Source organism: Seriola dumerili, unplaced genomic scaffold, assembly GCF_002260705.1.
Source record: "Seriola dumerili isolate Sdu_G_001 unplaced genomic scaffold, Sdu_1.0 BDQW01000449.1, whole genome shotgun sequence".
In the NCBI taxonomy this organism is placed as follows: Eukaryota; Metazoa; Chordata; class Actinopteri; order Carangiformes; family Carangidae; genus Seriola; species Seriola dumerili.
The window spans coordinates 8,177,894-8,187,788 of record NW_019174704.1 but is presented as its reverse complement, the minus strand read 5'-3'; positions in this window follow the sequence as shown (position 1 = coordinate 8,187,788).

Sequence of the window (9,895 nt, the reverse complement as noted above, 5' to 3'; positions counted from 1 at the left end):
ACACACACATATATTTATAATAGGGTATGATAGGGGTTTTTGTGATATGACTGCTATCTGATAGTGTGAGGATATAGTAAACATATAGAAAAGAATGAGATAAGAGACACACACACACACATGTTGAATCAACATTTCAATGCACCCTCTGATTAGTGCCTTGACATAAACAATGCCACAGTGAAGGTTGTCCTGCCTCTCCAGCAGCTGTCAGCTGTCACATGCTTGTCAGCAGCTCCTGCTGAGGGATAAATACATCTACTCCCTCATACACAGACAAACATGCATTCTTTCTTTCCCTGGCTCTGTTTTTTCTGCATCACAGACAGGAGGTTTTTCTCTTTGTTCCTTCACTTTTTTCATCTCATCCACACCATGAACATATATACATACACAGGCAGGCATAAGGGGGAACTGCTACAGAAGGAATAAAGTCTAATTAGCGTTACAAAAGTGGACGTTTAAATTAGTCTGTTATGTGTCAAATGAAACATCAAACACATGAAAAATTAAATTTTGGCCCTTGATAGAGCTAAACCAAGAAGATCATCACAAAAACTTTGTGAGACATACAGTAACCTTAGTGAGGACCCCATCTTAAGCCCCTTTTCTACTGGTCAAAAGACTTGCTAACATCAGGCTTTTTGTCAGCAATGGAAAAGGGTACAATCAGTATTCAGTTCGGGGTCAAGTGATAGTGGACGTGGGTATTTATTGGCTCAAACTCCAATCAGCACTTATGTAAGCAAAAAACCTGGGTCAACAATTTTCCGTGCTGTGACGGTGTCACCTGCCTAACACGGTACTGTTAAACCAGAAACCCCACGGCTACACTGCACTCGGGGATGAAAGAGTGAGCACAGCCCCAAAATAAGTTTTAAAAACGCATTGATCGAAGCCTCTCACACGTAGGCTCCAACATTGACAGGAGCACCAACCTGGGGCGACGATCCATTTTACCAGTCTTTATGTGTGTTTCTGCTCTGTAACTGCATGTGATGACATTGCTCCCTGCAGTTTTGTGTGTCCTCTCAGGCAAACCCGGCTAGCAGTGTAAAGGGGGTCAAGCCTTTTTACCGGGTTTATCCATGTTTGCTATTTATGGTGTAAAAAGGGTATTAAAGGTATTAAGGGAGGGGTGTGACAGCCCCTGCCACCCTGCCTGCCTGCTACTTTTGTTCTGCTACTAGTTTTGCAGATACTGGGAGTTAGCCAATAGGTAGTGCTTGGAGGGTCATCTGTTCTACTTGCCCATCTGGGCGGAGCTTCCAGCAGTCATGAGGGACTGCCCCTCTGGCAGTCTAAGGGCTCTATTTTAAAGGTCCAAAGCGCATGGTCTGAAGCGCATGGCCCTAGTGCATTTAGGGCATGTCCATGTTCACTATGCCAGGCGCATGTTTCAAAAGGGTTGTGCTTAGTCTCTTAATTATTCATGGGAGTGTTTTGGGCACCACATCCAATAAACTAATCAGAGTGCCATCTCCCTTTTCCTTTAAGAGCCAGGTGTGTGTGAATGATATCATGGGAGAAAAAAAAGCTTTATTCACATAATATCACTCAGTGGAAACACAGACCATTCATAATTGTGTTTTGTCATCTTTTCTAAGAAATCACTTATATTTTGCACAAAACTGCAATGGAAGCCCGGTTACTGTGTGTGAGTGAGTGTGTGGTATTAAATCACTCTGTTCCTTGACTGTAGCATAATTTTAGTTGTAGTTAATGTTTGTTGTGTTGTTGATGTTGTGTCAATATTTGTTAGTTGTGTGTAGTAATAAATGCTTTAAGTATAAAGTCTGTGGTATATATTGGCACATTAATACTGATGTAATGATGTCTAGTTGTAGGTAAAGTGATAAGTCAGTTGTTGTTTGGTCGCTCTCAGGTCTGGCGCTAGGTGCACGTTATGTTAAGTGAAGTGCCTTAAAGTTAAGTACTTGGAGTTAAAGTCAAGTCTCAGGGTATTCATGACATGCTGCAAGTCGACAGTCATATAGAATATATATTACATGGTGTCAGAAGTCAGTCCAGTTCATCATTTCTGCCAGAGCAGTTAAGTATCGAGGCTGTGCTAAATGACAATCAAGTTAACAGGTGCGCTCCTCAAAGAGTGGGAGGCGCATGGAGAGGATGGAGCAGTTCAGACTACCCTCACCGCTCCTGCTAACCAGCAATTTGGGAGAGAACTGGAGAAGATGGGAACAACACTTCCTGATGTACATGACCACAAGTGTAGCAGATGGTAAAGAGGAGAAAGTAAAAGTAGCCATCTTACTGCTCTCGCTAGGAGAGGAAACTCTTGAAGTTTACAACACGCTCACCATCATGGGTGAATCGGGAAAAACACGTACTCTGAGATAAATGTTGATAACATAACTGTAAAATTTCAAGTTGGAGACAGGAGCTAACGCCAATGTCCTTCCACTAAGGATATTTANTGCTCACCATCATGGGTGAATCGGGAAAAACATGCTCCAGGAAACAGTGCATGATGTGGGTGTGAAAATAGACACACACTGTTTATGAGAGCTGTGAATATTGATCAGTCTAATGACAACACAGAAAGGTCATGATACTCTGAGATAAATGCTGATAACATGACTGTAAAATTTCAAGTTGGACACAGGAGCTAACGCCAATGTCCTTCCACTAAGGATATTTAAGGCCATCTAAAGAAAAGCCAGGCATGAAAGGACAGCCCACCTGCTATTATGGCCCACAAGGACGGTGTTGGTGGCGTATGGAGGAAAGCAACTGCGAGCAGAAGGGATCCTCACACTCAAGTGCTCCACACCCAAGGCACAGGCAAGTCTGACATTTCACTTATCAAAACACTCATCCATACCAATCCTCGGGAAGGAGGCATGTGAAGCATTTAGTACACCTAGTAAAAAGGGTGGGCATACTGACGCACTGGAGACAAAAATTCCAGCAACAAAACAGGAGCTCAGCACCCAACTATCTTTGAAGGTTTCGGGGAGTTTTCAGGGGGGGTATCACATCCACACAGACCTTAATGTTACTCCTCATACATCGATACAGAAAAATACCACTGACGGTGATGGACATGCTTAAAGCCACACTGGATGATCTGCTACAGGAAGATGTGATTGCACAGGTGTCTGAACCGACACCATGGGTGAATAGCCTTGTGGTCACAGAAAAGAAAGACAACTGAACATAGCTATACTGAGACAGCACTACACTGACTGTGAATGAGTTTGTCATTCTCAAGTCTCTCTAAGTGATTAAAAAAAAGAACAGGATACAGAATGAAATCAATGTCTGTAACAGTAAGAGGCTAAAAATTTAAATTTGCATATATTTAAATGTCAATGTCTTTTTCTCTTAAATCTCCCTCTAGACAAATACTCAGTTGGTGATGATTAGAGGACAATCATGTGGTTCAGTTGTTTTGTGCTTATGCATTACAGCGTTTGATTGTTGTTTTTCAAAATTTCTTTATTTGTTCATAAAATATACTGCAAGAGAACAGCATGAAAAAAAAAACTTAAAATAACTGTAAACTTCTGGTTAGCTAAATTCAACTTCTTATACCCAATGCAAATCACAATGCAAGTGTCTTTGCTAATTTCAGACTGACGCAGTAATTTTTCCATCCAGCACATACATTGTTTAAATAGCAAATACACTTGCGCTCATCTGAGGGGGGACATGGGAATGTAGGTCTTAAAATGAAGTGTGGTCAGGCACATTGTCGGCACACTGCTATCTTGAGGCAGCAGAAAGTGAATGACCAACAAAAACCTAGTCTGAAGTCAGTGGCACAATATTTTAATGTTATTTTAAGGGTGCATCTTACACATCTTACGCTCTTGTCACAAGAGCGTAAGATGTGCCAACACAGGCAGGCGCAGAGTGAGCTGAAAAAGCACATTTGGATAAGCCAAGCAGAACAAGAAAATACAGCTCACAGAAGGTTGGAGCATTCTTTGTGGCATATTGTATGTTGCACTAATTTGTGCCATTACTTCTTTGTAGAGCTGTGTGCAGCGCACTGATTCACTCAGCCCTTCCTTGCCCCTCAAGGCCACATAATAAGGCAAAATCACTTTTTTGCTGAGAGTATATATGGAAAAGATTTACACTGTTAAGAGTGCACTGTGAATGGTGCACAGTGAAGATTTCATTTGGTGTCCAACTTACTTTGATATGTTCAATAATTATTTGACTTAAGTAAATTTGCACAAAAACGCCTTGCAGTGTATTATATGGGATTTCGTTTTTTATTTAAGAAGCAAAGCTAAAGATGATAAAAATGTTTTAAAAAGAAGTTTTAAAAAGACATACAGTGCAGGGGGGGGGCTTAGCTGTCTTTATATTGTCTGAGGTGACGCTTACTTTCTCACTTTGAAAACTCCTGCAGTAGAGTAAATGTAACAGCTACATAGCCTACTCCAAATATTTTACAAAGGCCAACCTGCAAGATCAGTAAGACAACATCCATGTCTGCCGTCAGTCCCTTCTCTTTTATCAACACTGTCCACCGAGGGAAATTCACACCAATGGTAATCTGTATTAGTCCTCGCTGTTGATTACTTTCTTTTTTAGACTGTGACCCTTCCTCTGACAACAGAATTAGTTAAAGTTAAAGATATGAGCATAATACCCCCACCACCACCACCACCACCAAACTTCCAAGGTTCTCTCATGCTCCTAGCTGCTGGAGCCTGCTCCTAGCTGCGGTTGTTCCTTCTGACACCATGTTCTGGATACATTATAACACATCTGGAGGCTAGGGCTGAACCGTATGCAAAAAAATCCTTTTGCAATTATTTTGGGCAGATATTGTGATTGTGGAATGAGTCACGGTTTCAGTTTGGAATGTTTCACTGAAAACATGTAATAATGATGATATGATTTTTGTTGGGGCTTATACCAAACAAGCATGTTACACCTTTGGAGAATATGATTTATAGGCTGGTGCATCTCTGTTGCACCACAATGCATAATTTATAGTACGTTGTATCATATTTTCCCCTAATTGCGACTTGGAGCACCGTGCACATCACACACACAGACCCTGCACTTAGTGACAACTGAGACAACTAAATGGCTTTTTCATACAAGGAAACATGAGCGACCTCGGTGAAAGTCCGTCACATACAGATGGAGAAATGTACAGTTTTCTACCAACTAGTTCGTAGCTCATCCATCATTGCTTCAGGTGTGTTTTGTACGCTACAGCCTGGAGCCCACACACAGAGTTAACTATATTATACCAACACGGGTTAATGATGAAACTGACCATTATCCAGCTGATTGTTCTGGATGTGTGATGTGGAAATTCAGTCTGAAAAGGACAGAGCATCATCTGAACTGTCATTTTGAAATTCAGTTTCAGGTCGGTGGTGGTTCGTGGTGGGGGTATTATGCTCATATCTTTAACTTATATTGTGTATAACGGGAATAACTACATAAACACAACGCTTTTTGTTTTGAAATCAGTTTTTTTCAGTTTTTTTCCAAAGTCAATGAGAAATCGAGCTGAATAATCTTGATCTCAATATTGATCAAAATAATCGTGATTATGATTTTTGCCATAATTGAGCAGCCCTACCATCAGGTGCTTATTTGAGCCTCCAGATGTGTTTGCAATGTACTTATAGCCAACAGAACACCCTCACTGGTTGATACACAAAGCATTATAACCGATGTACAGCTTGGGAAAGTCGCCAAACTCAGGTATACTAAGGAATACAGAGAGATTTACCTGTAGCTGATAGGCTTGATCAGTTTTGTGTGAACTTATTTGGCAACTGCTTCAATGTAACAGATGTTTACATATATTTAAAGGTCCTACACTCCCGCTTCAAAGGACTCACTGTGGCGTTTAATATATTAATTGTTATACTTCGTTGAGCAAAAAATTTAGGCCAGAAACACACTGGATGTGTGGCGTGGGCTGCAGAACGCCTTGGTTTTCATTTTGCTGCCCATCTTAATGGGTTAGTGCGAACAAACTGCCTGTGTAACACGTCTCGCAGCTGCGTTGCATGATCTAGTGATACTGCATCTCGTCTATTTTTCATGCGTGACACGTGCATCTACAAGCAAAAATAAACAGGAAAAAGACCTGTTTACAGTCAGTTTTATGTAATGTTGCTGGTATGATGTCAATATGACATATTCCATAATAGCTGTCTATGTCTAGGCTGAATCTGAATATGTCACAGCCATAAAAAATTACAAATATATTTTTTAACCATTTTAGCTGCTTCATGTGGAGACAGTGGCATCTGTCTATCTGCTGCATCCTTTATTCAGGAAAACATTTGTCTCACTATTGCTACACAAAGTTAAAAGCTTGTATCCTCACCAACCCTTGGGGAAACTGCAAGTATCCTAGATCATATCAGTTTCATTATATGCTTAAATTTTTTTTTCAATTCCAATAATTTACAAAATTTTCATTAAGCACATGTACAACTGTGTTCTTTGGTTGGGGCTGTACAACTCCTGCAGAAACCAAGTGAAAAATACACACGTCTCATTTTATTGTTGTAATTAAAAATCAAGTCAGATGGCATCCAGGCTTGTAGGTCTGCTTCACTATCTCAAACTGCAGATGTTATTTCAGTGCTACATTGTGAATTTTACTGATATTATGTTGAAATTTCGGCAGCAATGTCATTTGCCTGCTTGAGGATCCAAACCCGTCTATTCTGAGGGTTGTCTTTCATATTTGTGAGCATCATCCGCTGAGGACATTAAGCTGATGGAAAACAGGCCCTAAAAGTATTATGTCTTCCATAAAATAGATTACCATATGTTGTTTTCTACCAAACATAGAAAAAGTTAATCTGGAAACACTGATGTTGATTTTGAAATAGATTTCAAAGAGTCCCAAATTGTTGATGCAATCTACAGTGTGGCAGTCTTCATGAAAAAATAACAGGGACCTCCAAGAAGAAACTGAAAGACAGGAAAATGTTTCACTGCCTGACGTAACCCCTTAGTAAATATGTAGAAAAAGATCCCTTTCTGCTGTCACTACCCCGACTCTGCACACTCCTCTGCCCACAACAAACATAAAGGCCAAGTCATATCTGACAACGCAAAACCTTCTGATAAGACCAAACCTAATCAAGCAGAAGGGTATGTTTTCAAATAAGTATCACTTTGCGGGGTCCTTCAATTGCAAAATTTTACAAACACATCGGGAAACAGACAAGCAGGATATTGATTTTACCAACTTCAATACCAAAGAACCATCATCAAGCAAACAGAACTTACATTTTGGAGTCCGAGGCCATTTTCGTTGGACGCGTTGCCGTTTGGTGCGTCCAGGGCGCAACATGCCGACCGTAGAGCTCCCCAAGGCGGACGCCCAGGAATTGGAGCGTCCCCGAGGCAGAGAGCGCTCAGCACCCTGCATTCTTGCCTCTGTTTGAGCAGCTCTAACTCACACAAACCGGCCAGACTGGCCTCCAGCCGCTCCTTATTTCGACTGCGCTCCGCTTTCATGGGCAGAGAAAACGCTGGGAACATGACTGCAAAAGAGCCTGGTAGCTCAAGTAAAGACATATAGCCTCCCGTTTTCTTTTACACTTTCCCAACAAAGGGAGGATAAATACATCCACCAAAGACTTGAATCGCTCCTCTTAGTCCCTGGTAACCTACAATGAAGCGGCATCGGCTGCAGGCTTCTGCTGAACTCACCGCTTTCGGACTCGAAATCCTTCCCCCCACCCCCACTCTAGCTTGCGCTCTGCTATACACGAAGCCCTTACTTGGCTCTGCCAGACACCCACTCTCAGACACCTGAGTCCACTTTTGTCTCATATAACTCTAATGCTAAGATCAATAGAATACCAAACAATTTATCACGCAAAGATTTGCAACATAAACAAACTGTCCATAATGTAATTAAAGAGTGATAGAATATTGGTGTGTCTGTGTTCAGCAGTAAGAGTGGAACGTTCTTTACTGTGATTCATTTCAGTCATTTGAGTATCAACAATGTATTTTTATCAACATTGCATTTATGTCCACTGCCTCTAAAGATAGATGGAAACATACAGAGGCACTGAAAGAAGTGCAGGATATGTGATGGGATATGCAGAACATATATATTGTAGATATTCGACACACCTGTCGCAGGCAAATCCAGGAAATGCGCCTAGAGGAAATTATGGCAAATATTAGCGAATGTGAATAATAAAAAAAAATGCTATTTTCCAGTGATTTTGGGAAAGTAATCTAGAGCAGTCTGTATAGATTTAAAGCTAAGCACGCCATCCAGTGGTTGTGACTATGAACATTTCAAAGGTGCTATATTTATATTTATCAATCAGTAGTGGTTGGTTTCCTTCTTTATGCTTTTTTATTACATGAACACAAGGAGACTGGACAAGCAGGTAGAAAAGGCTGGGTCTGTGCTTGGCCTGGGTCTGGACTCACTCAGGACTGATGTGGATAGATGCATGCAGTGTAAGATGCAGGCCATCTTGGACAATACCAAGCACCCTCTCCTCAACATTCTGGCAGTTCAAATGTCTCATCTTGCTGCACTGCAGGACTGAGGTTTAGGAGATCCTCAGCCAAAGGAAGTGGTTGAGGTAAAGTGGGCTAATTTTATTGAATTTTGTGTTTTCTTTATTCTTTATTATGTGCCTGCAATGCAATACCATTGAAGGCATATATTATTATTCTGCATACTTATTATGTGCCTGCAATGCAATACCATTGAAGGCATATATTATTAGTGTGAATGCTGAGGCAAACATTCCAAACATTCCGTTTATTGGTGGGATTGCTGAATGAAGTAATCCCACTCTATGTTGTTGTCAGGTCAAAAATGTTTCTCTTTATTAGTGTGACTGCTGAGACACACTATTGTTCTTCAAATCTTTATTATTATTGGTGGGATTGCTTCATTCAGCAATCCCACTATACATTGCTATCAAGCCAGAAATGTTACTTTTTATTATTGGTGGGATTGATCAAAAATGAAACAAATCAGCACTATGTAAGTTTGTGTGTTCATGTCACATGTTCATGTGAGCTCTGTCTTCCAGCTGTACACAGGATATGCTCGTTAACAGCCTGATTGATCTCCATAAGTTTTACAAGCGCAGCCAGACACACAGCCAGATTCACACACACACACACGCAAACACAAAAACACACACAAACAAAAACACACACAAACAAAAACACACACAAACAAACAAACAAACAGTCTGTCAACGGACTCCAAGACAGTATATATTGAATAAGACAGTGGGAGGAAAGAAACCCAACACAAGTTATTGGAAATCAAACAACCTAATTTAACGGGATCCACATATAGATGCTGCTAAAATAATAATTAATGAAAGTTGGACTAAGGCTAAGGTATTGAAATCGTATGCTGGACACTGGGAATTTATGAAATATAAAATCAGAGGATTGGCTATCCGGAGGGGAGAGCAAATAGCAAATGCTTAACGAATAAAAGAGGATATATAATTAAAGAAATTATTATGATATATGGAAAGCAACATCTATGTCAACAAGATAAAGATAGTTTAACAATATTACAATTAGAATTATAGCAAGTTTACGAAGATAAGGCAAAATGAGTTTTTGTAAGATCTAGAAGGAAATGGCTGGAAGAAGGAGAAAAGAATACTGAATTTGTTTTTAACTTGAAAAAAAGAAACAGAACTTTTCTCCTTGACTAAATTAAATATTAACGGCAAAGTTTCAGAAAATGCCAACGATAACTCTTGATTTATTACATCCTTTTAGGATGTTTTTCTCATGTTATTTTATTTCAGAAGTTGAGATTGTTTCCTCCATTTTCAATGTTTAATAGCTTTAATAAGATGAAATGGAAGATGTTTTAAATAATAAAGCATTAAAAAAACAAACAAAAAAAACAAAAACT